The sequence below is a fragment of the Mustela nigripes genome, chromosome X (assembly GCF_022355385.1).
Source record: "Mustela nigripes isolate SB6536 chromosome X, MUSNIG.SB6536, whole genome shotgun sequence".
NCBI classification, from domain to species: Eukaryota; Metazoa; Chordata; class Mammalia; order Carnivora; family Mustelidae; genus Mustela; species Mustela nigripes.
This window is the reverse complement of record NC_081575.1, coordinates 19,593,539-19,620,674: the sequence shown is the minus strand read 5'-3', so window position 1 is coordinate 19,620,674 and position 27,136 is coordinate 19,593,539. Positions and strand designations below refer to the sequence as shown.

At 37.8% G+C, this 27,136-nt stretch overlaps 1 protein-coding gene across 4 annotated transcripts in view; it reads right to left on the bottom strand.

The window, feature by feature from the left end:
- The window catches only part of ENOX2 (ecto-NOX disulfide-thiol exchanger 2), a 271,247-nt gene that overhangs the window by 139,269 nt on the left and 104,842 nt on the right, over nt 1-27,136 (bottom strand). For 2 of the 4 annotated variants that reach the window (XM_059384977.1, XM_059384981.1), the window contains exon 3: nt 25,736-25,879. The exons of 1 other annotated variant lie outside the window; for it this stretch is intronic. The gene's annotated coding sequence lies outside the window, so the exon portion shown is untranslated. Of the gene's footprint in view, nt 1-25,735; nt 25,880-27,136 lie in introns of those variants that run through there. One more of the 4 variants, XM_059384980.1, reaches the window with a different exon arrangement.

Below are 27,136 nucleotides of genomic sequence, written 5' to 3'. Positions count from 1 at the left end.
CATTTCTTTATGAATATATTCATTTCAATATGTATATATTATATATACATATATAATATTAAATATGTCATATATATAATATTACACATGCCATACATATATACACATACATGTATATATAATATATACATATATTATATGCAATATTACATATTATTATTACACATGACATGTAATATTACACATGTTATATGTATATAAGATATATATCATTTATATATCATATATCTAATATATTTATATTAAATATTTATAGATTAATATAGATATTAGATATTTATATATCATTTATATATTGTATATCTAATATACAAAGTGACAGTATGTATCATGTATATATGCTAAAGACTCCACTCAAACACTGTTAGAACTAAGGGATAAATTCAGTAAAGCTGTAGCATACAACATTAACATATAAAAATTAGTAGCCTCTCTAGACATTAAAAATAAACTACCTGAAAAATAAATGAAGGAACCAATCCAATTTACAATAGCATCAAAATTAATAAAATACTGAGGAATAAACTGAACCAAAGAAATAAAAGTTGAATATACCAAAAACCATGGACATGGATGTAAGAAATTTAAGAAAGCACAAACAAAAGGAAAGATATCTTGTGTTCGTGGATCAGAAGAGTTAGTAATTTTTAAATGTCCTTACTACCTAAAGTTATCTATGGATTCAATGCAATCCCTATCAAAATTTCAATGGCAAAAAAAAATTCAATGGCATTTTTCACGGAAATAGAACATATAACTTTAAAATTCATATGGAACCTCACAAGACCCCAAATAGCAAAAGCAATCTTGAAAAAGAACAAAGCTGGAGGTATCACATTTCCTGATTTCAAACTACATTACAAAGCTATAATAATAAAAATGATATGCTGCTGGCACAAAAACAGACACAGAGACCAAGGGAACAGAATCAAGAGCCCAGAAATAAACCCATGCATACAGAGTTAACTAATGTTTGACAAGAGAGCCAATGATATTGAATGGGGAAAGGATAGTCTCTTCGATAAATCTGTATCCATACACAGAAGAATTAAATTGGATCCCTATTTTACACCTCTCATAAAATTAATTCAAAATGGACTAAAGACGTCTGACCTGAAACTGTAAGATTACTAGATCTTGGCAACAATTTTTTGAATATGACTCCAAAAGCACAAGCAACAAAAGCAAAAGTAAATGAGACTACATCAAACTAGAAAACTTCTGCACAGCAAAAGAAACAACCAGTGAAATGAAAAGGCAACCTAAGGCATAGGAGAAAATATTTACAAGCCATCTATCTGGTAAGGGATTAACATCCAAAATATATAAGGAACTCATAACTTAATAGCAAAAAACCCTCAAACAATTCAATTTTAAAATGCAGAGAGGACTTGAATAGACATTTTCCCTAAAAAGACATGCAAATAATCAAGTATATAAAAAGATTCTCAACATCAGTAATCATCAAGGAAATGAAATCAAAACCACATGAGATATCACCTCACACGTATTAGAATGGCTCTTAACAAAAAGGTAAGAGATGACAAATGCTGGTAAGGATGTATAGAAAAGGGAACTCTGGTACATGTTTGGTGGTACACACATACACACACACACACACACACACACACACACACACACACGAATATTGTTCTTCTACAAAAAAAGAGAAAGAAATCCTGGCATTTGGAACAACTTGGATGGACCCTGAGGGTATTACACTAAGTGAAGTAAGTCAGACAAAGACAGACAAATATTATATGATTTCACTTACATATGGAATATATAAAAGTCAATTTCATTGAAATAGAGAGTAGAATATTGGTTGCCAGGGTTTGAGGTATGGAGGAAATAAGGAGCTAGTGGTCAAAGGGTAAAAACTTACAGTTATAAGATGAATAAGTTTCAGGAACCTAATATAGCATAGTTGCCTATAGTTATCAGTACTGTGTTATATACTTGAAAATTGCTATGAGTAGAACTGTCACATTCTCACCATAACAACATCAACAACAACAAAATGGAAAGTGTGTGAGGTGAAGAATATGTCAACTAACCTGACTGTGGTGTACTTTTCACAACATATGCATGTATCAAACCACCATACTGTGTAATTTAGACATACACAATGTTCTACATCAATTATATGTCAATAAAGCTGGAAAAAATTTACATGGTCTGCAGAATTGTTTGTAGTATTTCCTTATTAACATTTTGATATCTGCAGTTTATAGTGATATCCCCTGTTTCATTTTTCATATAAGCAATTTGTGTTTTCTCTTTTTCTCCCTTTTCTTTTTTCTCTTTTTTCCCCTTTGTCAATCCTGCTAAAGGGTTGTGAATTTTACTGTTTTTTTTTTCCCCCAAAGGTTCAGGTTCAGTAATTTTCTTTACTGTCTGTTTTCTTTCTTTCTTTTTTTTTTTTTAAAGATTTTATTTATTTACTTGACAGAGAGAGATCACAAGTAGGCAGAGAGGCAGGCAGAGAGAGAGAGGAGGAAGCAGGACCCCTGCTGAGCAGAGAGCCCAATGCGGGACTCGATCCCAGGATCCTGAGATCATGACCTGAGCTGAAGGCAGTGGCTTAACCCACTGAGCCACCCAGGGACCCTACTGTCTGTTTTCAATTTCATTGACTTCTGTTCTTTATTTCCTCCTTCTCTTGATTTGGATTTATTTGCTCTTATTTTTCTACACTCTTAAAATGGAATTTTAGATTGTTGACTTGAGATTTATCCTCTTTTCTAATTTATGTATTTGGGAATATAAATTTCCCTTTCAGCACTGCTTTAGCTGATTTCCACACAGTTTGATACATTGGATTTTCATTTCCTTCAGTTCAATGTGTTTTGTTTCTTTTTAAAAATTTTTACTTGGTTAAGCATGTGCCTTTGGCTCAGGTCATGATCTCAGGTTCCTGGGATTGAGCCTCACGTCAGGCTCCCGGCTCAGTGGGGAGTCTGCTGCTCCCTCTCCCTCTCCTGCTTGTGCTCTCTCTCTTTCTCAAATAAATAAATAGAATCGTTAAAAAAAATTTTACATGGGACTTCTATCTTGACCCAAGGGTTATTTAGCAGTGTGATGTTTAGTTTCCAAGTGCTGGAAGACTTTTCTATTACCTTTCTGTTACTGAATTCTAGTTTGATTCCATTGGAGTTAGAGAACATATACTGCATGGTTGCAACTCTTTTTAATTGAGATTTGTTTTAGGGCCCAGGATATAGTCTATCCTGGTATATCTTCTCAGAGCTCTTGAAAAAAAATGTATTTTGCTGTTGTTGGGTGGAGTGTACTATCAATGTCAGGTCCTATTGTTTGACAGTATTGTTGAATTATTCTATATCAATATGTATTTTCTGTCTAGTTTTTCTATCAACTGTTGAGAGAATGGTGGTAAGCTACTTAACTATAATTATGGATTTCTCTCTTTCCCTTTTCACTTCTATCAGTTTTTGTTGCAACATTTTATTTTGGTGCATATGCATCAAAGATTACTATTATCTTCTTGGTGAATTGATACTTTAATCGTTATATAGTCACCCTCTTTATCCCCAGAAATTTTCTTTTCTCTGAAGTCTACTTCATCTTTTGTTAATATAACCACTCTTGCTTTCCTGTGATTGTTTGTCCATAACTCTGCTTACTGTGTTGTTTCTTTATTTCTCATATTCCAAGATTGATTCTTTTATCATTTCTTTTCTACTTAGGAAACTTCCTTTAGCTATTCTTTTACAGAAGGTCTACCCATGACAAATTCTCTTAGTTTTCCCCCAATTGAGAATGTCTTGATTCTCCTTTCATTCCTGAAGAACATTTTCATGGGTATAGCATTGTGGGTTGATACTTCTTTTGGCGCCTGAAATATATTGTGCTACTTCCTTCTGGCCTCCATAGTTTGTGATGTTAAATATGCTGTCATTTTAATTATTTTTCTACTGTAGGTAAGGTGTTGTTTTTCTGTCTTCTTTCAAGATTGTTTCTTTTCCTTTCGTTTTCAGAACTCTATGGGCATCTGGGCAGTGCAGGCAGTTGAGCATTTTTGACTCTTGGTTTTGTCTCAGATCGTGATCTCAGCCTGTGAGACTGAGCCCCATGTTAGGCTCAGTGCAGAGTCTGCTTGAGTTTCTCTCTCCCTCGCTCTCTGCTTCTCTTTCTTTGGGCGTGCTCACCTTCTTGAATTCATAAGTTTCTATCTCTTCCCAAATTTGGGAAGTTTTTAGACATCACTTCTTCAGTTGCTTTTTCAGCTGCACCCTTTTTCTTCTTTTCTTCTTGAACTCTGATGAAATGAATGTTACATCTTTTACTGTAGTGTCACATGTCCCTGAATCTCTGTTCATTTTTTTTGTCTACTACCTCTCTGTTGTTCAGACTGGGTAATTTCTATTGCTTTATCTTCCAGTTCACCAATTTCTTCCCCTCTGTTATTCTCACTAATCTCATCCATGGAGCTTTTTATTTTGGACATTGCTGTATATTTCAGTTTAAAATTTTCCATTTGGTTCTTCATTATAACTTCTATATTTTTGCTAAGACTTTCTTTGTTGGTGTTTTCTGTTTTTTTTTTCCCACTTGTTTCAAACATGTTCATAATTGCTCATTGAAAGATTTTTATCATGGCTGCTTTGAAATCTTTGTCAGACAATTCTAATCTGTTTTAGTGCTTGCTTCTATTGATATTATTTTTCATTCAGTTTGAAACTGTCCTGGTTCTCTGTATGAGGAGTGATTTTCAACTGCAGCCTGTATATTTTGGATATATTCTGGATTTTATTTAAATCTTCTGTTTTAGTGGGCATTATTTAACATCATTCTAGTAGGAGGAAGGGAATGCTGCCTCATTACTCCCAGATAGAGGCAGAAGTCCAAGTTCTCCACAGCCTCCACTGACATCTGAGCAGGGTGGTCTTCTCATTACTGATGGGCAGGTGTATGAGTTCCAGACACCCACATAATCTCCAATGACACTGGGTGGTGGGGGAGGCTTTATTACTCCTGGGTGATAATGACAAGAATTTCTAATACTTCCCCAACACCGCAACAGTGGGGAGAGACAGCATTACAACTGTCAATTCTTGGAGAGAAGTCCAAGTCCAAGCATCCCAGATGATCCCCCCTGATAACACTGGGAGAGTGGGGGAAGGGTGGTTCATTGTTGGCCAGTGGGGTTGAAAATTCTAGCTAGGTACCCTGTCTTCTCTGATACTACCTTGGCAGGGGTCTCTGGTAGGGGTACTGAAGCGCCTTGTTAGAGCCTTTTGAAGATGGAAATGCAGGTTTCCCTCTTGGCTGAGAATGGGTGGAAATAGGGCCAGTTCTTCTGTGCTATTTGGCTACAATAGAGCACTTAGTTACTATCTACAGATTTTCCATCTTACTAGGCTCCTCTTTTCCTGATATTTTGGCTAGAGAGAACAAGCTTTTATTTGGCCTTTGTTTTTTTATCTGCACTCATTGGTGGTTTCTTGGTTTCTGGTTTCTTTAGCTCCAAGTGTGAGACATCTGAGGCAAAATGAAAACCCAGGGAACTCATCACCATGTCATTCCTCAGGTTCCAATGTCCCTAGAGTAGTCTGCCATCTCTGTATCTTTCAGTCTTTATGATTTAAAATAGATAATATGCAGAGTTTTTACTTGTACTCAGTGGGAAGAACAGGAAAAAGTATGTCTACTCCATCTTCCTGGAAGTAGAAGTCGCCCTATTTGTCTTACATTTAAAGATGGTCATGCTTAAAGAGACATAGTCTAATCTCTTCATTGTATCCCAGAAAATGGAAACTTAGAGAAGGTATATAATTTGCCTAAGTTCAAATAATGATATGAGGGCAGAGCTTAGTTAAACCCCAGGTCTTCTGGCTTCTCGTTTCTATATTTCCACCCTCCTCCCCCTGTACTACTCCATTTTCCTTGCCTTTACCCTCTAATCTTTCATAGGATTCTTTTTTCTATAATGCACTGAATTCTGTACCACAAAAAGATATTAAAATCAGACAACAACCTCCAAGTCATTTTTCCCCCCACTGTGACATTAAAAACTTGTTCACCTATTCATTTGTTCAGTTTTCTAGATTCCACAAAGGAGTAAAATCATATGGTATTTGCCTTTTCTTGGTTTGACCATTTTACTCAGCATAATACCCTGTAGGTACATCTATATTGTCACAAATGGCAAGATCCTATCCTTTTTATGGCTGTGTAATATTCCTGTGTGTGTGTGTGTGTGTGTGTGTGTGTGTGTGTGTGTCTTCCCCACATTTTCCTTATTCAGTTGTCTACTGATGGACACTTAGATTACTTCCATATTGGCTATTGTAAATAATGCTGCAATAAACAGGGTGCATATATGTTTGTACCTCTTCAAATTAGAGTCTTCTTTTCCTCTGGGTAAAAACCCAATACTAGAATTATTAGCTCATATGGTATTTCTCTTTGAGGAACCTCCATATTGCCTTCCATAGTCAACTACTAAAATTTAAAATTTTAAACAAAATAAAATGGTAAAACAGAAGAAAACGTACTCTCCTAAAAAGCTATAGTTTAGCTCTTTTGATGGTGGGAACAAAGTAATATTTGTGGCAGAGAATGAAGAGAAGGTACTATGTAATGTCTAATAAATAATTAAATAATCATAGCTGACAGACTTACAGATCCACGCTAGGAATGCAATTCTCTTTCTCTAGCTAGGCATTCATCACATACTATAATCTTCTAGCAGAGTTTCTTAATTCTTAATTCAGTACCATCTGCCACTATTAGATTAGATTACTATTATGATATTGAGTACCAAAGTCATAATATGCAGAGGTTAAAGATTTTTGGTGTTGATAATATCCTAAAAATATATATGCAGAGTACTTTTTTTTTTTTTTAAAGCACAATTTAGTGAAAGAGGTCTCATGGATTTATAAAAGGTTGAAAACTCAGGAACTGTTACATTCTGAACATGGTTCTCTCAGTCATTTGGTATAACTTCATGCAAAATAATATTTCTAATCATTAATTCTCAGGCACAATAGGAAAAGAGTAATTGCTTGACAGGAGGCAAAATGAGGAGCAATAGGAGGAAGAAGAAATGCCGGTAACAACAACAGTCATATACCCAACTTTATTTTATATCAAAAGCACTGGGCTAAACACTTCATTATGCATACATTTATTTTAGGCTTTCAGGTGCATACAATTGGATTAATCATAAAACTTCATTATGACATGCTCTTAGCACTGGTCACCTATTTATTTAGCTAGTTCCTTTTCATAATGTAAAAAGCACCTGAAAACTCACAGCCCAAGATAAAAATTAAGACCTTGACAATAATCTAAATCTAATCATAAAGATTCCTTCACTTCCATCTTACATCCCCTCTACTTCCCAACCAAGGACAGCCTCCTTCAGCCATCATCCTGATTTCTGTGTTTATTATCCCTTTGCTTTTTAAAAAATTAGGTTTATCACACCTATATGTAATATAAAAATTAAATATTTTAATTTTTAACTTTATCAAAATATAACATGCTCTGTAATATTTTAGGACTTTTTCATCTAAGATACTACTGCTAAGATTCATTCATTTTTTAATGTGGGGCTATAGTTCATTTGTTCTGAATGCCATATAATATTCCAGTGCACAAATATACTATATTTTATTAATCCATTATTAATGTTGATAGAATTTAGGTTGTTTCTAAATTTTTGTACTGTGAGCTATGCTGTTATAAACATATTTGTATGTATCTTCTGTCATATATGAATAAGAGGTTTTCTCTTAGGTATTGATCTAGTAGAATTTTGGGGTCATAAGGAATATGAATGTTCAACTTTAGGAGATAATGAAAAAATACATTCCAAAGTCCTCTCAGCAATTTATCTAGACAGTAGTTCCCCTTATCCATAGGGGATCTGTTCCAAGACCCTCAGTGGATGCCTGAAATGGTGGATAGTACTGAACTCTATATGTATGCTATATTTTTTCCTATACATACATACCTATGATAAAGTTTAATTTATAAATTAAGCACAATAAAAGATTAACAATAATAAAATAGAACAATGATAATATGCTGTAATAAAAGTGTGAATGTGGTCTCTTTCTCTCTCTCAAAAGACCTTATTGTACTGTACTCCCCCTTCCTCTTGTGATTATGTGAGATGATAAAATGCCCAGGGGATGGCATGAAGTGAGACTGAAAGACCTAGGCATTATGATACAATGTTAGGCTACTAGTGACCTTCTGATAATAAGTCAGAAGGAGGATCATCTGCTTCTAGACTGTGGTTGATCATGGGTAACTGAAACCATGGAAAACAAAACCACAGATAAGGGGGGACTACTGCATTCCTACCAATAATATGTAAGAAAATCATGTTCTTGAGTTACTTTACTTTCTAAGCCGGAGTTCATCTTCTGAACCACAGGACACTGAAAATTATTTGACTATCTCCTCAATTCTCTCAAGGATGGTGCATAACTGATATCATTCTAGTGCACAGGAAAGAAGTTGATTCTTTACTTACAACTGATGCTTTGGGGCATTAGCACTTTGTTCTCTCCAGTAACCTCAGTCGAGAAAGGCTGCTTTGTACTGTCACCTTACACTTTTTTGCCAACCAACTGGATATAAAGTGGTGTCATATTATGATTTGATGTAAATTTTCCTGGTTAATAATGGTGCTGAATCTTTTCCTAAGTTAATTGGCCATAAGTGTCTACAATGCTGTGAAATGTCTGTTCATGTCTTCTATCCGTTTTTCTATGGGATTGCTTGTGCTTTAAAATAATCTTTACAGGTTCCTCATCTATTCTTGCTATCATTTGTCAGAATATTTTGTGAATATTTTCTCCCAGTTTGTAACTTGCATTTTCTTGTTCTCTAAGGTATATTTTAATGAACATTTTAAATTTTAAACAGTTAAATCTATCAATATTTTATTTTATAGTAAATTATTCTTATGTTTTAAGGTATCTTTTTTATTTCAAAGTTAGGAAGATATTCACTGACAATTTCTGCTAAGAGTTTTAAGATTTTGTTTTTGAAATTTATACTCTTAACTGATCCTATGCATGCTATGAGACAGGATTTATTTTCATCTTTTTTCCATACGGATAACCATAATTACAGCTTCTAATTTCTACATTCCCTACTGATCTGACATGCTACCTCAGAGCTCCATACATGTATAGGTCTACTCCTGGGTTTTCTACTACATTTGCAAAAATTTTAAATTATTTCATGCAGTCTTCATAAGAAGCAACCTAACATAAATTACTTCATGTAATCCATAAAATTACCCCATGAGGTAAATGCTATTTTCTTTATTTTACAGATTTAGGAAACTAAGGCTTAGAGATGTTAGTGACTTGTTCAAGATCACAGACTAGTGGTAGTTCCAACCCCAGTACTCCAGAGTCCATGGGTTTAAGCAATGATTAATACTGGCTCTTACCCTACTACCTCATAAGGATATAGTAAAAGTCAGTAAATATCATAGGTGGTAAACTATACAGTTAGCTCTATACTAGCTATAAAGTGGTTTGAGGTAGAGTTGGGAGTAGGTTATAAAGGCAAGACAAAGTCTCTGCTCAAATGTCACTTACTCAGTCTTTCCCTAAGCACCCTATCCAAATTGTAGCCCTTGTCCATTCTGAACCATTAACTTGCTTTATTATTATTTTTTTAGGTTACTAAGTACCTGAACTTATGTATCTATTTGTTTATTCTCTGATTCGCTCATTAGAATGTCTGCTCCATGAGGGCAGGAACCAACATTGTTTTATTAACTGCAATATGTCTATCACCTAAAACATGCCTGGCACATAGCAGGCACATGACAAGTATTTAGGGAATGAATGTATGTATGAATGAATGAATGACTGAATGAATGAATGAATAAACAAGATAAGACTTCTGTCTCTGAAGAGTTGACAATCTAGCAAGGAACATGTTAGTTCAAGACAAATTATGAAAATAAGAAAAATTTACTCATTCATTTACTACATTTACTGAGTATCTACTTTGTTTGTAGCACTGTGATGTGTACTGAAGAAAAAGTATAAAGATGAGTAAGGCACAATCCTTGCCTTCATGAACTTACAAGCTAGTAGAATCTATGTGTGCATATATAAATTTCAATAATATAAGACAAGAAATAGTAACTAGCTACAAGAGGAACAAAATGCTAATTTGAACACAGGAGAAAGAATTTAATTCATACTGTGAGATCAAGGTAAGCTTAATGCTACACACGGTCATTGTAGAGCTGGGCTTGGCAATGTTTTCCTTCAAAGAAGGTGAAAATTGTGTAAGTTTAGTAAGTATTTATTCAGCCAAAGCTACTACTTGCTGATATTTTGGCACAAAGTACGCAGCACCATGATAAATAATTTTCACTGTGGGGAGCGAACTAGACTTTGCCTGGCTAAGAGAAAGGATATTCTGGGCAGGGAGAATGGATTGAAAGCACATGGCATATTCTATCAAGAAGTCCATTGTTGTTGTAACAAGGCTCTAGGGAGGGTGCTGGCAGGAGATGAGGCTGGAAAGACAGTGTGGCTGGGATCTTAAATTAAGAACTTGGGCCATTTGAAACTTTTTAAGGACTAAGTGATAGTGGAGGCAGGCAGGCCACCACAGACAGTTATTTTCCTTTCCTTCCTTTTTCATCTGCTGCCTTTCTTCTTTTCCTTTCTTTTTCTTTCTTTCTTTCTTTTTTTTTTTTTTTTTACAGCAATGCACAGTGAGAAAGAAAAGGGAATAAGGAGTCCAGAGATCTGGGATTAAGTCACAGTTCCGACGCTGAACTGTTGCATGATGTTTGGAAACAATTCAATTAAAATGAGAGGAGAGGACACTTAACAACAACAACAAAAAAACTACACATATATTCTTTCTTAGTAGCCACTCCAATTAGAATACCCTGTCACAAGGATTACTGCTGTAGTGACAAATAAAAACAAATACAGAGATGAATGCATCCCTTTGGCATATTGGTTGAGAATCACTGGATTAGATGATCTCTAAGTGTCCCTTCTTCCATACAGCCCCATCTTTTCTTCCCAATACCCCCACTCCATGCTCTGATTCTCTTCTTATTCCAAACTAAGCTTTCAGTATAACAGTGGACCATCTCCCACCCTCCACAGGAGTTGTTGAGCCCTTCTGGTGATGCTCAGGACTGCAGATTCTCATCTTGGAAGCAAACTAGCCAAGAATGGTCAAGGATATCTGAAAGAGTTGAGAGCCTGTTCTACAAGGAAGGGGACAGAATTACTGGGCTGCTGCTAACTTGTAAAAATAACTCAGGAGCTCCCCTGGAAGCAAAGTCACCTTGATCCTTTCAAAGAACAATTGTGAGAAATGATGTGAGTATGTATGTTGTGAGGAGGGCAGGGTGCAGAGAGATGGCATTCCAAATTGCAGAGCTATCCTTGAAATTCTGATGCTTTAGAACTTCACCATGGGGTCTAAACATCAAATAAAGCCTTGATGGAGATAAGAGGGCAGGGTAGGAGGGGGGGGAAAGATGATCAGTCCAATATTCATGATCATTTTTTAAAGCTGACCTACTCTTAAGAAACTTTTAAATTGCATACACAAATGAAAATGTACCCTCAGCATGAAGCTCTATGTAGTCTAATTATCAGAACAAATGTTTATTGAGTTAATTTTAAAAATACAATACCAACGCTGCCTATTTCATAATCGAGGGGAAGCATTTTCTTCTCAAGCCATGTTCAGTATGCAACAGGAAGCCAATTATCACCCCCAGAACATTTCTCAGTGAAAAATGTGTTATTCCTTATGGCACTTAAGGCTTAAAAAGACTTAAAGCCCCGAAATTACCATTTTCTCTTATTTCTACCATCTAAATACCCATCGGTTCAAACCAAAATTATTTTCACCATTTCTTATCTATCCTAAAGGCATCACTGACACTTGGACAGAAGAAATTTTGGAAAAAGACAAGACAAGTTTGTTTTGCTTACTTGAATGTTCATACAAGCTTTTCCTGAAAACAGTGTATAATAATGGAGCTCCTGAGAAAAAAATACGGGAAACAGTACTGGTACTGATTAAATGAAGGTGAATGTAGTTTTATTGCTTTTAAGAAAACTCAGTAATTCTGACTAAAAACTAACCAATATGGTCCCTTTAGGATTCACAGGGATGTGTTTTTCATCAGTGGAAGGGAATAATTTCTATTTACCAGATATAGGCATCTTGTGGACAAAAGCCAGGTCTTATTCATCTCTCAGTTTCTGCTAGAAATTAGCATATCATTTACCCTTCCATACAATATCACCTGACACACAGTAGGCATCCAAAAAAAGTTTACTGAATAAATACATTAGCATACTATTTGTTTGCAATTGCCTACTGCTGAGAATGCTTTTAAACTGATTGCATAAATAGGCTAAATACAATCTGAAAATCTTTAAAATTTGATAAGCAAACTTTTTATTCCTTAGATTCAAAGAATACACGTGGGAATTTAAGAGATTTTTCCGTGTCCCAAAAGAAGCAGCTCATTTCCCTTTACAGACACCGGGCACAACTTTTCCAGACCTTCTTCTGTGTAACCAAATATTTTCAAGTGGCAACCAAACATTCCAAAGTACACAAGCTGTCTGAGTGTCACACTAGAAGACAGCTGAGGACACGGTGTTGACAATGATCAGTGTTTACACCATATTCACATTCCCTTTAGCACATACCAGATTCCAGAGCTATGAGACATGTGTGTTCTGCTCTCCTATTTTTTTTTTCCCTTAAAGAGCACCTGGATCCTGTCTGGAATACAGATCAAGAACTGTACTGCCAACCACCAAAGGTGGAATGATTAAATTTTCTGACTATAATTGAGAAAGCATGATTTGACGTATGTACTTGTACTTTGGGAGACACTAGGGCTGCTCTGAAAAATCCAAAATATGTGGTTTTCTACATTAACAGGAATGACAACAGAATCTACAAGAAGGAAATAACTTTATAAAATAGGTTTGATTTGAAAGAAGACAACATAAATAATGTTAAAATACATGGGAAAACATTTGCAACACACTTGACAGAAAAAATGATTAATTTCCATGACATGAAAGCACGCTTGCAAGTCCAAAATTAAACCTCCTTCACAGAGCTATGCAGAACAGACCTTCAGGTACAGATGCATCAAGTTCCAAACCAAACTTAACTTCATTAGCTACGGTTCCAGAATAAAGGCAGAGAATCAAGTTCCTTAGTTACCTTTATCTGACTCACTCTGACCAAGACAGAGAACACTTCTGGGCAGTCTGGCTTCAACACAAAGCTCTCCAGCTGTTTGACAGGAGGACAAAAAGTAAAAGCCATCTCCCTCTTGGCCTGTTATGCCCAAGAGAGAGGGATACCTCATGGCAAAGGACAACGGTCTTCACTGATGGCAATCGCCAGTTCCCTCTGCACGCACTTAATGTTGGTAATAACTGCTTAACAGAGACCTGGCACAAAATCAAGAGAAGCTGAAATCTTTGTGGTTACCCTACTGAGATAATTTAGGATGCATTAGTCAGTGTTTCTCAGGCTGTTCATCCTAGATCAGTGTAATTATGGAGAGGAATAAAAAAGAACAGATTAGAAAATAGCTTGCCAGTAGAACCACTATATTCACATGGGATGATATTTAAATCAGCATTTGAAAACAGTATATAGTTATGACTTGTTTCCTGCTCAGACTTTATGCCAAGTTCTAAGGCAAATTCAGCACTTAGCATTCATTTTAGACAGCAAGCCTCGTCCCTGTGGCTTGTCACACAAGCCTCTTAAAAGCTCTATCTTGCCAGATACAAAGGCCACTCGTACTGAGGATGCCTCTTACATTAAACAAGTTGCATAAGCCCCAGAAACTAATTTTGGGGAAAGAAGATACATTCTCAACTTGGTATCTTCTCTTCTCAGTGAACTAACCAAACAGCTTCTGAAAGTCTATCTTCTTTCTCCTACTTCCCTGACTGCACTAGACAAACAAAGATGACTTTGTTAACCTCAACCCTGATCTGAAATAAAATTCCATGAAAATGCCTCCACTCTTCATCCAATGGTGCACTTGCACTCAGTTCTCTACCTGGAATAGCGCGGAGCATATAATAGGCACTCAGTAAATATTTGCTCTTATTTACTGAGTATTCACTGCAAGCAGTCACTCTTTCACAGCACTCAGCATAATTGCAAATAATTACTTGCACAGTTATTTGCTTAATGACTGTCTTCCTCACTAGACTGTGAGCATCACAAGGCCAGGGTCAGTTTGTGTTATTTCCAGCTGTACTCTTAATACCTACCACAGTGCCTCACACTCATTAAGACCAAATAAATACTCACTGAACAAACGAACACCATGTACCAAGCACTATTTATTCAGTGTCTCACTCAATCCCCAAATAACCTGTGTTCTTGGTATTATTCTTCCTATTTCATAGGTGAAGAAACCAAGGCTCAAAGAGCTGCAGTAACTTGCCTAAGGTCAAAGCCAGGACTCCGAGTGCATGCTATTAACAATGCCATCCTGTCCCCTTCTGTTAAAGTCATTCTACTACTGACTAGCTGCAGCATGGGAAGCTTTTCTTACTCTTCCAAGCCTCAGTTTTTTTACTGATAAACAAAATAGAAAGTGGTTATTTATTTTATACGTTTATTGTGAAGTTTCCTTGAGCTTGTATATGTAAAGCACTTGGTTATAGTTGTTGGCATGTAACAGCTATTTATTTTTTAAAAAGGTTTTATTTATTGGGACGCCTGGGTGGCTCAGTTGGTTAAGCGGCTGCCTTCAGCTCAGGTCATGATCCCAGCGTCCTGGGATCGAGTCCCATATCAGGCTCCTTGCTCGGCAGGAAGCCTGCTTCTCCTTCTGCCTCTAGCCTGCCACTCTGTCTGCCTGTGCTTGTGCTCTGTCTCTCTCTCTCTCTTTAACAAATAAATAAGATCTTTTAAAAAAAAAAAGATTTTATTTATTTATTTGACAGACAGAGATCACAAGTAGGCAGAGAGGCAGGCAGAGAGAGGGCGGGTGGGGGGAGGGGAAGCAGGCTCCCTGCTGAGCAGAGAGCCCGACGTGGGGCTCGATCCCAGGATCCTGAGATCATGACCTGAGCCAAAGGCAGAAGCTTTAACCCACTGAGCCACCCAGGTGCCCCATAACAGATATTTAATAGGAGTTGTTACTCCTGTACTATTGCCACTGAATCCAATATGCAGAAGGAAGTAAGTGGAGCCAGGGAATGCCACCTGCAGAAACCCGTTCCCCTCCCAGAACAGTGCCCTCCATCTCAGCAGTCAGACATATCTCTACTGGATTTCTGTGCCACTCTCATCGACCCTCACTCATCGCATTCCATAAAACAACTTGCAGGTGAAAGTTGCTTTTGCTTAAAGCTCAAATGTATAATAAGCAAAATATTTTTAAAATTCATTCTATAACACAAGCAGTTGCTCAATGTGAAATGCTACAACCTACATGGCTTACACTGAATAGCTCACATTATCAAGGAAATTGAAGATCAGAAAAAAATCAAGACTGTCTCCTACCCCATTACGAGAGGGAATTTCATGGATTTTTATTTTGATAGATAATAAATGCATAGAAGGAAATAGAGCAGAAAAAGAGAAAACTGCAAATTAGGAGGTCTCTTCGCTCTGTGTTGTAATACCTAGCCAACATTTACACAACCACTTTTATTTGCCACCTTTTGGTCTACTGCTTTACGGTCACTTCAGTTCTTGGCAGAAGACTCTAAGCATACTCTGTCATGGAATACTACAAACGTCTAACATTCTGAACCATGGTGGTCCAGGAATACGTAGCTACTCTGATGCAGTATGGGTAGCTATACTAGTTCTTAAGCCTGCCTGCTAAGTGGGATCATCTAGGGTGTGTGTCTGTGCCCTGACAAAGCTCTGCTTACTTTGTAGGAGACAGAGGTTGTTTTAACTCAAGGGCATTTTGACCTGAAAGCCAGACTGCAGAAGTGAAGCCTTGAATGAGCACTTACTTTTATCCTTAGTCATCAGCTAAATCAATTCTTTTTTCTTTCTCCTTTTTGAGAGAGAGTGTGCAAGTGCAGGAGGAGTGAGGGGCAGAGGGAGTGGGAAAGAGAGAATCTCTCTAGAAGGGCTGAATCTTACAACCCTGAGATCAGGACCTGAGCTGAAATCAAGAGTCCTGGGCTTAACTGACTGAGCTCCCCAGGTGTCCCAGTCATCAGATAAATCAATTCTGATTTAAATAAATAAAACTGATGCCTGCCCCCTCCCTCAATTTCTATTCCGATTCAGTTGATTCTGGACACTGATTTTGGAGCTACTCTGCCTGGGTTTGGATCTCATCTCCTCCATTTACTATTTGGATAAATTGTTTAACTTCTCTGGATTTAAGTTTCCCTATCAGTAAAACAAGGATAATCATAGAGTTGCTGTGAAAAATTAAATAAGTTGACACATTTGAAATACTTAGAATAGTGTCTGGCCAAAGTAAGTGTTCTATAGTATTAGCTGTAGTAATAAAGTAATTATTATACCTTGGGGTCATGGAAGAGAAAGGAATATTTGTAGAGTTTGCAACCCCATGTGAATGACCGTGCTAAAATGGTAGCAGCGATATTCTGTGTTTGAAATGTGTGAAAATGATATCTCTTCACTGTGAAGTACTACTTTGAGGCTAAATCAAATGATAGGAGGTTGAGCTTCATCTGGAATCTGTCTTGATTTTATACATAGAGAATACTTGACACACATAAGAAAACAACCCTATTTCTTTGTACCACACAGTGGACTCTAATGGTTGGTTTCCCAATGTTTTCTAGTGGTGTGCCCATAGGCCCACCTTGCTCTTAATCTGTAGCTTCCATTGAATTGTGACACAAGTCATTGCTCTCAATGACAGTGGGTGGGTAAGTAGTCTGCTTTGCGGATTCAATCTTCTCCATAGGTGGATATCAAACTATAGATTTGGAGCTGAAGATGGTAGGGAGCCTCATTAGGCCTTAGGCTTAAGCCATTTCTTCCACTTAGTTTTACTTATAATAAAGCTGATAACCAAATTTTGTTCCTCACATGGCATTTTGTGTTTGTTTTCAGTTTGTTTTAGAACTGGAAGGAGAAAAGCACTCACCCTCTCAAACCCTAACAAGCAGAAACAGGAACTATAAAAGTAAAAGAAGTAAAAATCTGGCCATTTTCAAAATGCTTTACTCATTTAACAGATGTGGAAAGTGAGGCTTATACACAAAGGCCTCTGTGATTTACCTAGGGTCAAAGTACTACTACTAAGTGGCCTGTCCAGTACTCAAATTACAATCTTCAATATTCTTTTCAGTACATGTGTGAGTACACTCTTTTCTCCTATTAAAGCCAAGCAGGCCAGAACAGACCTCAAAAGCCAAGAAGGACAGTAGCTGTGATAATGTTATTAAGTTAACAGGAGAGGAAAACCACCTCTTCAAATCTAAGAATTCTCTTACTCTGAACTCTAAAACTGATTTTTTCCAGACAAGTCTTTACTTAGAAATCAAGAAACTGAAAGAGATCTTCCAGAAAAAGTTATGCAACAATGTATAAATCATAGATAAACACTTATCACCCAGTTACCCCACCTCCTTCCTTCTGTAACAAGTGTTGTGATGAGCACTGGGTGTTATATGCAAATAATGAATCGTTGAATAATACATCAGAAACTAATGATGTACTATAAGTAGGATAACTGAACATAATAATAATAATTAATAATAATAATGATAAAATCATAAACATAATACATTTTTTCCCATTTGGATGGAGTGGCCATAAGGGTGGGCTGGGGTAGGGAACACAAACTATCCCCTGCCAAGGAAGCAGGGGTCACCAAGAGCATATTCTATGATTTTCTGAGCTGCTGAAGTTCAGCTCTACAGAAGGAATTTCCTCATAGGTGTTTCCCAGTCTCAAACTCCTTTTGTAGCTTGAGATCAAAGGGCCCTCCCCTGTGTAGCGGGCAGAACAGATATGGGATGTCATATACCACTGTGTTAGCTTGCTACAAATCATGCAATACTATTAGCATGGGGGAAGCTAGCTCCTCTAGGTTATAGACATACTTTCTGCAGTACGAATGAATCAACTGCATGCCACAGCCCTAACCAACTTGAAATGATTATACGGGTCTGGTAGTAATCGGTTCTGGTTCTGCCACTAATTAACCATCCAACTTTAGAAAAGCCCCTTCTCTAGGTCTTAGTTTCTTCATTTGTAAAAATGATGGAGTTAGACAAGGTTGCCTCCAACTCTAAAATACTATGATTCAACATCTACAACTAGCCTTTATATTAGCATCACATAAAGTTGACTCACACTTCATGTCTGCTGAGAGAAGTACTAAAAGCTTAGATACAATAAAGTCATAAAATCTTTCCAAAGCTATTCCCATGGTTGGGTCAACTTAAGAGAGATACATTTGCATTTTTCTATCCTGCCTCTTTTTTTTTTTTTTAAAGATTTTATTTATTTGTGAAAGAGAGAGAGAGAGAATACAAGAGCATGGGGAAGGGTAGAGGGAGAAGCAGGCTCCCTACAAAGCAGGGGGCCTGATGCAGGACTCGATCCCAGGACCTTGGGATCATGACCTGAGGTGAAGGCAGACGCATAACCGACTGAGCCACCCAGGCATCCCTATCCTCTTTTGTGTCACCTTCAATCTCCCTTCCCTCTGACAGTCCATGAAGATAAAAATTTCACACTGAGTTTCTATCAACCTGAGAAAGACAGAAGTCAGTGCACTTTTTTGATCCTCTAGTTATCAAGATACAGCTTTATTTCTTGAACCTATAATCAGATAAAAATGTCCAAAGGACTAAAGAAACTGAGTAGGGCTATTAGTCTAGTTTTCTTCTTATTTTAATTCCATTTGAAGGAACAATAGGCTCTTCTTGCCTTTGGCAATATAATAATTCAGCTGACATGCTAGAAATACCAAACACCAAGATATAAAACGGTGGCATTTTCTCTCTTTTAAAACAATCAATGCTTTCATTTATGGACTTCAAAGTATATGTGAAATAAAAGTCTCAGCCCTGTGAGTCCAAGGTAAATCAAAAGGCTGTTAAGTGTCATAGAAAAGTTTCCTGCTTCATTGCCCCTCTTCTAGGCAAGAAAGGAAAAAAAAAAAAACAAAAATACTCCCAAAGAGATGAGTGCTCATCTCATTTTTATATTTCTCTTTCAAACGGGCTTAAGCAACTTTCCCTAATAATTCACTCCAATATATTTCTTCCTTAAGTCTGACCAACCCCTCATTATTGCTGCTCAGGCCCACTTCCTCTTACTAATCTTGCGTTGGCAGTGCTAGAACTCTTCACCATCTTTCATATTGTCAAGTCTCATCTTGACTTCCAGAAATTATAAAGGAAACCTTGGAAACTGAGTTAGGGGTCTCTGATCAAGTTTAGATACTATCTGGAGCTCCGTGATTTGAGTGTAGAGACTAGAAGTCCCTATTGTATCAAACATCCCTGAAGATGCTAGCCCACCTTAGTGAGTCATTTCTCTCTGGTTATTAGCACTTCATCTCTAAAATGAAACAAATATGAAAATATATTAAGGAGAGGAACCTGGATGGCTCAGTCTGTATTGAGCCCCAAGTTGGGCTTTGTGCGGGGCATGGAGCCTGCTTGGGATTCTCCCTCTGCCTCTTGCGCTCTCTCTCCCCGCCCCCTTTCTAAAAAAACTTAAAAAAAAAACTTAAAAAATATATTATGGAAAGAAAGAATCACCATAGCAATGCAAATTATTACTGAATAGAAGGGTCTTCTTGGAGATCCTGCACTCTTAGGATTCAGTTATTATTACAAAAGGAAAATGGCTGAAAATCTCTCTTTTTATACTTAGCTATTCATTATTCACATGAACTTCGATAATACTGTTTAGTACTGGGCATCATGTCTTTAAGTGCAAACCTCTTTCAAAACAGGCCTATGAAAGAAGACAATGGAAACAAGACAATGTCCACATCTGCATTATCACTCTGGTATCATAATTATCCCCAGGTTAGTGGCCCACCTCCAGAGAGCTGACACTTCCTTTGAATACTAATATATCATGATGTTGCTTAAAACAATGCATTCGATTTTAATCATCATCTCAATGGCCATATTGACTCATGGATTCTTCATTTTTGTGGAAGTATTTGGAAAGAAGATTGGTATCTCTGCTTCTGCAAGTTCAGGTGGATCTCACACCAGAGGGTGGCTGGCATCTTATGGACAGGAACTTGGCATCATGATCTGATGAAGGCTTAATAGTGGTCTACTCTTTGGCCAGAGTATCATCTGAATAAGTGGACTCTGCAATCTTTGACAATTTGTGTTACTGTATCATCACCAAGGAAATACTTCCATTGGGAAAAGGTGAAATTTGAGAGCAAACACAGTAGAGAATGCTGAGCTCACCTTAAGATAAAAGCTGCAGCGGTGCCTGGGTGGCTCAGCATTTGGTTAAACATCTGTCTCTTGACTTTGGCTCAGGTCATGATCTCAGGGTTGTGAGATTGAGCCCCATGTCCTGCTCTGCAGCGGGTGCAGAGGCTGCTTAAGATTCTCTCTTTCCCTCTCCCTCCAACTCCTACTCCCTCAAAAAACTGATAAAAAAGATAAAGGATGCAAAACAGCCAGATCTATAAAGGAGGAGTTTGTGGTCGAATAACTGCAGTATTGTCTAATCCAGATTACTGCTCTACTTCACAGAGGACTTGGGCCAGGACACCCAAACTCTACCTATGAGTTTCCCTTGGGAACTCATGAAATTTCACCTAGTAAAGAGCCAAAGATTCCATTAGAGCCAGGTATTCTTTTCACAAGCACCCAGATTTGATGTGTGACTTATCTAAGGATATAATCTTACAAATGTCTGGAGTTTGACCTATAGGGTCAAGTGAGGAAATCAACTGATCAACATTAGATACCAAGTGCCCAGTTTTATACACAGCTCCACTCTAGCAATGATAGGAGAGTAACAGTGAATATTAAGGCCAATAAAGCAATTATTCAGTGAGAGACATGATCAATCAACAAATATTTCTTTTTTTAAGATTTTATTTATTTAAGAGAGTGAGTGAAAGAAAGAGAGTACATGCACAAGTGTGGGGAAGGGAGAGGGAGAAGTAGATTCCGCACTGAGCAGGGAGCCCCACACAGGGCTCGACTGTAAGACCTTCGGATCGTGACCTGAGCCAAAGGCAGACACCCAACTGACTGAGTCATGCAGGAACCACTTAACAAATATTTCTTGGGCATCTATTGTGTGCAAGACACTGTATCTCTGCTAAAAGTCATGTGAGTCAAGGGCCCTTCCATTAAGGGTCTAATGACCGAGTTAAAAGGCTAAGACATATTCCTATGAGCAGATAACTGCAAGGTAACCTATAATCAGTGTCAAATGAGTCATATGAATATAATGACCAAGAGGTTTCGGAGGTACAAATGAATAATTCTAATGGATGATGCAGAAGGCTTCCTGGAGAAGGCTGGACTTGTACTAGGCACTTTCAGTTGGACAGGATTTTGACAGGTTAAAGAAGACAGAGATCATTCTAGATTTAAAAAAAAAAAAATGGCATTAGCAAGGGACTAAGTAGGTGGGCACAATGCTTGTTTGGTAGCAGATCACCTTGCCTGAACTAGAAGACTTGTTTTGGGGAGTAGCAGGGAAAAATAAAAAGCTGAAAAGAAGAGGCCACGGTATCTCAGAGTTTGAAAGGATCCTAGAAATGATCAAATCTAAGCTTTGCTCACCTTATTCTCACATGAATATGGATTTCCCTAGTGCGCCACCAATGTTTAACATACATTTTAGTAACAGGTCCAGACTCCCAACATCTATAAGCATTGAAAATGTGGCACAGTAATTAGAGATCGGGTGTGGAGTTACAGGCCTGACTAAATCACTTGCTAGATGTTCACTCTTAGTTTATCAAACCTTTAATTCTTCACCTACAAATGTGGATAATAGTATACTCACTGAAAGTAATGGTAGGGAGAAAAAGGAGAAAGAGTGCTTGAAGGAGACAGCAAAGGAAAATGAATCTGTAAAGTATACTGCCAGGGAAAGCTGCAGTAGAGAGAATTCAAGGTAGGGGAGGTTGTTTATAGCAACAAATGAACCAAACAGGTCAAGGTGGTTGAGACCAACCAAAAGACCACTGACTTTGACAATTTGGAGATCACTGGTGACCTTTAAGAAATCAATTTTAGTACAAAAGGAGAGCGGTAGATCGTAGACAAAGATGAGATAAGCTGAGCTGAGAGGGATGGATGGGAAAGGAAGAAAAGCAGAAGGTACGGTGGGGAACTAGGACTACCGTCAACGACCCTCCTCATTTGCAGTGACAGGAGAGGGAAGAAGATGGCTTTGATTTAAAGGGGTCACAGGGTTGAACAATATAATATGGCTGGATGTCTAGCTCAGCTTAGAACTGAAGTGGTTGGTAACTCTGTTAAGGACTTCCAACCCTAGCCTTCCTCCTTGCCAAGATGCAGGGAGGGGACAGTGACAAAGGGAGAAGGAAGGTCCTACTCACAAAATATCTTCTCCTTGTGTCTAGTACTGCACAGGAAGAAAAAATGATTATAAAGTAATCTGCTCATTTATAATACCATAAGATTGTCAACGGAACAATTATAAGACACTCCCTATGTAGTAAAACCTCATTAATTTGGACTTCACCTTTTTGTAATTTGTGGTAATTTAACCTGGGCTGGAGTTACAAAGAAAGGATACTACTTACAAAGAAAGGGTTCACCAGGCAAAGAGTGTGAAAAAGATTGCAAGGGAGCTAATTTAGCCTGCCAGGGCCCATTTCACCTATTTAAAGAAAATAGTCTTTTTAAAGAACTTCAGCATATTCATTATTTGAATGCAAATTGATTCGGCTAATTATAGATTAGCATAATCTGCTGTTAAAATCTTATATCTGCAACAGTTACTTCGCTCTCACTGAATATGCTCATTAGAAATAAAACTGCAATTCTTTTAAGTTAGTTCACAGTTCAGATGAACCCATACCCCTTTCCCTACCCTCATGAGTTAACTACAGTTCAGGAGGTATTACTCTAAACTAGCACATCACTTATCATGAACACAATGGAATAATGAATAAGTGATCAAAAAAGGCCTCAGTGCAGCCCAAATAGATGCATTAAAGTTGATGTGGTCCATATACACTATGGAGTATTATGCCTCCATCAGAAAGGACGAATACCCAACTTTTGTATCAACATGGACGGGACTGGAAGAGATTATGCTGAGTGAAATAAGTCAAGCAGAGAGAGTCAATTGTCATCTGGTTTCACTTATTTGTGGAGCATAAGGAATAACATGGAGGACATGGGGAGATGGAGAGGAGAAGGGAGTTGGGGGAAATTGGAGGGGGAGACGAACCATGAGAGACTATGGACTCTGAAAAACAATCTGAGGGTTTTGAAGGGGCAGGGGGTGGGTGGGAGGTTGGGTGAGCCTGGTGGTGGGTATTGTGGAGGGCACGTACTGCATGGAACACTGGGTGTGGTGCATAAACAATGAACTCTGGTACACTGAAAAGAAATTCAGAAAAATTTTTAAAAAGGTGTTACAAAATATAACTAAATAAATAACACTACTCCTTATCCAAAAAAAAAAAGTTGATGCCCTAAATCCTATAACTCTCTCCATAGCAGGTTCTCTTACAGCTGATTTAACTCTTACTTAATAAACTAATCTGAAATACCAACTTGGAGCTGGCTGGGCTTTTGTTTTGTTTTGTTTTAAAGTTTGTAACTGATTAGAAGGAGAAAATGGGCTGTTGCATGAAAGGACACTGAGAAATCAGAAGTGATTGCAGGCTGTAGAAAAGAGACAGGATATATACAAAATATGGCTGTAATAACTTAAAAGCTACCAGAGTCTAGGACATTTTGGAGTAGAGATAAAAGGCCTATATATTCGTTAGCAAACTCTGAAAACTGTAATACAGTATTATGATGCAGTACAACAACTATGCCTCTAAATGATCAAGCAGAGTTAAATATATGCCTTAAAAATGCAGATCCATTCACACACACACACACACACACACACAATTTGTATTCATAACAGTTAGCCTAAAATAATCCATAACGGTTAACCTAACCTGAAATGTGTTGATGCTCAAAAAGTTAAAGTTCATAATAATATATAATAATTAAAACAACGGCAACATTTATTAAATAATTACTGATATCATGCTAAGCACTTTACCTAGATAACTGCATTTAAATCCTAAGAGGTGGGTTTTAATATCATTTCTACTTTACAGCTGAGGAAAGTAAAACTCAAAGAAGTTAAGGAAATACCACCAGGCCACAGACAGAAATAGAGCTGGGATCAGAACTCACACCAGTTCCTTAGCTAGAAACTACACCTTTCCAATGTTTCAGAAAATACAGTTCTCTAAAAATCACTCTTTTCTCAAGGGATCCAGATAGCTGTTTTACTGTGTTTTTGTTTTTCGAACTCGTATTTGACAAATACCTTGATTTGGAAGCAGGAAGGACCTATAATCTAAGAATCTGATAGGATGTTATATGTTTGCAAACATGCTCCATGTTATAAGGAGAATATAAAAGTAATAGTAAAACAAAACAAAACAACAAAACCAAAACAGAACAAAACAAAAACACCACGAACATGTGTATTAGGCCCGCCCCCAAATCTCAGTCAGTCTCTACATACTGTGGATACTGTTTTCAAATGAATAGCCAAGAAACAAAGAGATACATTTGAAAATGCCAAATGATGAATTAAAATTTGGTTCTCCTAATGCTTCCCCACTCATTTTGGAGAAATTTACCCTGAGAATAGGCTAATGGAACATGCGGGTAAAGGGGGATTGGAGGGGAGGACAAAAAGTTGGCTGTTACAAACGATTTAGGAAAATCTTCTCATTACCTGTTCCAAGAGAGCTATGAGGGCATAAAATGCATGTGGCAGAGTGTGTACTGTGGGAAACAAGGCGGGCGGTGGGCCGGGGCAGATACATGCGGTTATCTGCATTACAAGTAAAAGTGAAGGTAGCACACCACATGTACATACAAAGAAAAACATACAATGAAACCATTCATTCATGTAATGCTCCTACTTAAATCAATGTTTTCACTCATCTTTTTTTGTCTCAAGCCTACCCATTCAAGGGTCAGCTACAAATATCACTTTTTTTTCGAGAGGTGGGGAGAAGGGGAGAGGCAGAGAGAGAAAGGATGGGGAGAGGGAGAGAGTCTCAAGCAGGCTCTATGACTAGCACAGAGCCTGATGCCTGACTTGATCTCAAAGCCCAACTCAGGGCTCAGTCGCACGACCCCAAGGTTAGGACCCGCGCTGAAATCAAGAGTTGGACACTTGACAGCCTGAGCGACCCAAATGTCACTTCTGCTGTAAAGTGTTCCACGAGGCACAAGGCTGAATGACACTCTTCCCCGTTTGTGCTCCCGCTGCTTTTCCCCCCTTTTCCACACTTAACCACAGCACCAGTGACACCCTCGTCATTAGAGTTATTCACCTCTGTGCTTTCCCACTCCCCTCTTTATCCCACCATTAGTTCCTTGAGGGCAGGGGACTCTCTCATTTCTGTAGTTCTTACAAATGCCCACACAGTGCCAGTCACAGACTAGGCTCTGGGAAAATGGTGACTCAACATCACTGGCTCAAGATGGTGCCTTATTGCCTAGCTTACCTGAAGGAGCATTTGTTCTCTTTCTTTTCTTGCTTGACTCCCCTCCATTCTCAATGAGGCCTTCTGTGACCAGAGGGCCACTGGCACTACCAAACTGCAGGGGTTCGTTGTTGTTGGCAGGGTCAAAGGGCAGCTGGTTCAATCCTAAAGAAGAAAAAGAAAGCCAAAATCCAGACTCTATTAAGGACTGGGATGTCTCTAGATTATGAGCCACTAGAGGAAAACTCTCTAAATCTCAAGAGCCTAGGAATAACAGGTGAGTTCCTTAAAGCTAGTTGCCATGGGTAATTTTTCCAAATTCTGTTTAAGAGTACAGAATTAAGATAAAGGGTCTTATAAGACTGTGGCTCATCTTTGAGAAGATCCCTGATGTTTCTGGGAAATTAACATTTTTGGTCACAAACTATCCATTATCTCCTATCTCCTTCCTTAAAGAGATAGGACCTTCATTAAAAGTGGCTATGGCTGAACATACTCTTCCTTTGAAAAAGTATTCCTCAGGTTCTCTCTCTCTCTTTTTCTGAAGATTTTATTGATTTATTTGAGAGAGACAGTGAGCAAGAGAGAGCACGAGTTGGGTAAGGGAGAGGGAGAAGCAGGCTCTCTGCTGAGCAGGGAGCCTGACGTGACTTGGGGCTCGATCCCAGGACACTGTGATGATGACCTGAGCCAAAGGCAGACACTTAATGGAATGAGCTACCCAGGCGCCCCTCTCCAGTTATCTCTTGACATTTTTCCATTCTCTCTTTCACTGTAAGGGTTGTTGAGTTAATGTAGCTATAATTATTAGACTACCGTGGTGTCAAAGTCACTGCCAATGATAACAGAGCAGTTGCTAAAAAAGGAAACCACAACTATAGCAAACAAGAAAAGAAACAAAGATATGGAACTTGCAAGGGGTAAGTTGGAGTGACGGGGAGTTATGACCCAGGTTTGAGTAGCATTATTCCTATCCTTTTCAAATGATGCCGGAGCATGATTGCTTTACTACTTGCTCTAACACCATCTAAAATGGCAAAAGGCACTTTCTACTCTCCAAGTCTTACATGGTTTAGCCAGGGACATGCAGAAAGTTTCTTACTCCTCTGGCAGCAGCACCTGGAATTTCAAGTGTTTCGATTAAAACTTCATGAAAGGTGGAATCAAAAGCTTTGTTAAAGACCAAAGTTAGGTGATCTCTCTTAAGCCTTTTAGCCACTGATTCTCTCATCCTATCAAAAGAGGAATTAGGTTGACTAGGCATGGCTCATTCTTTAACCTTCAATTTTTCTGCAGCCCATAGCTGTATAATTCTCTTTTTTTGTTGTTTTTTTGTTTTTTTAAATATATATTTTTAACGATTTTATTCACTTATTTGAAAGAAAGAGTAAGAGCACAGAAGAAGAGGGAGAAGCAGACTCC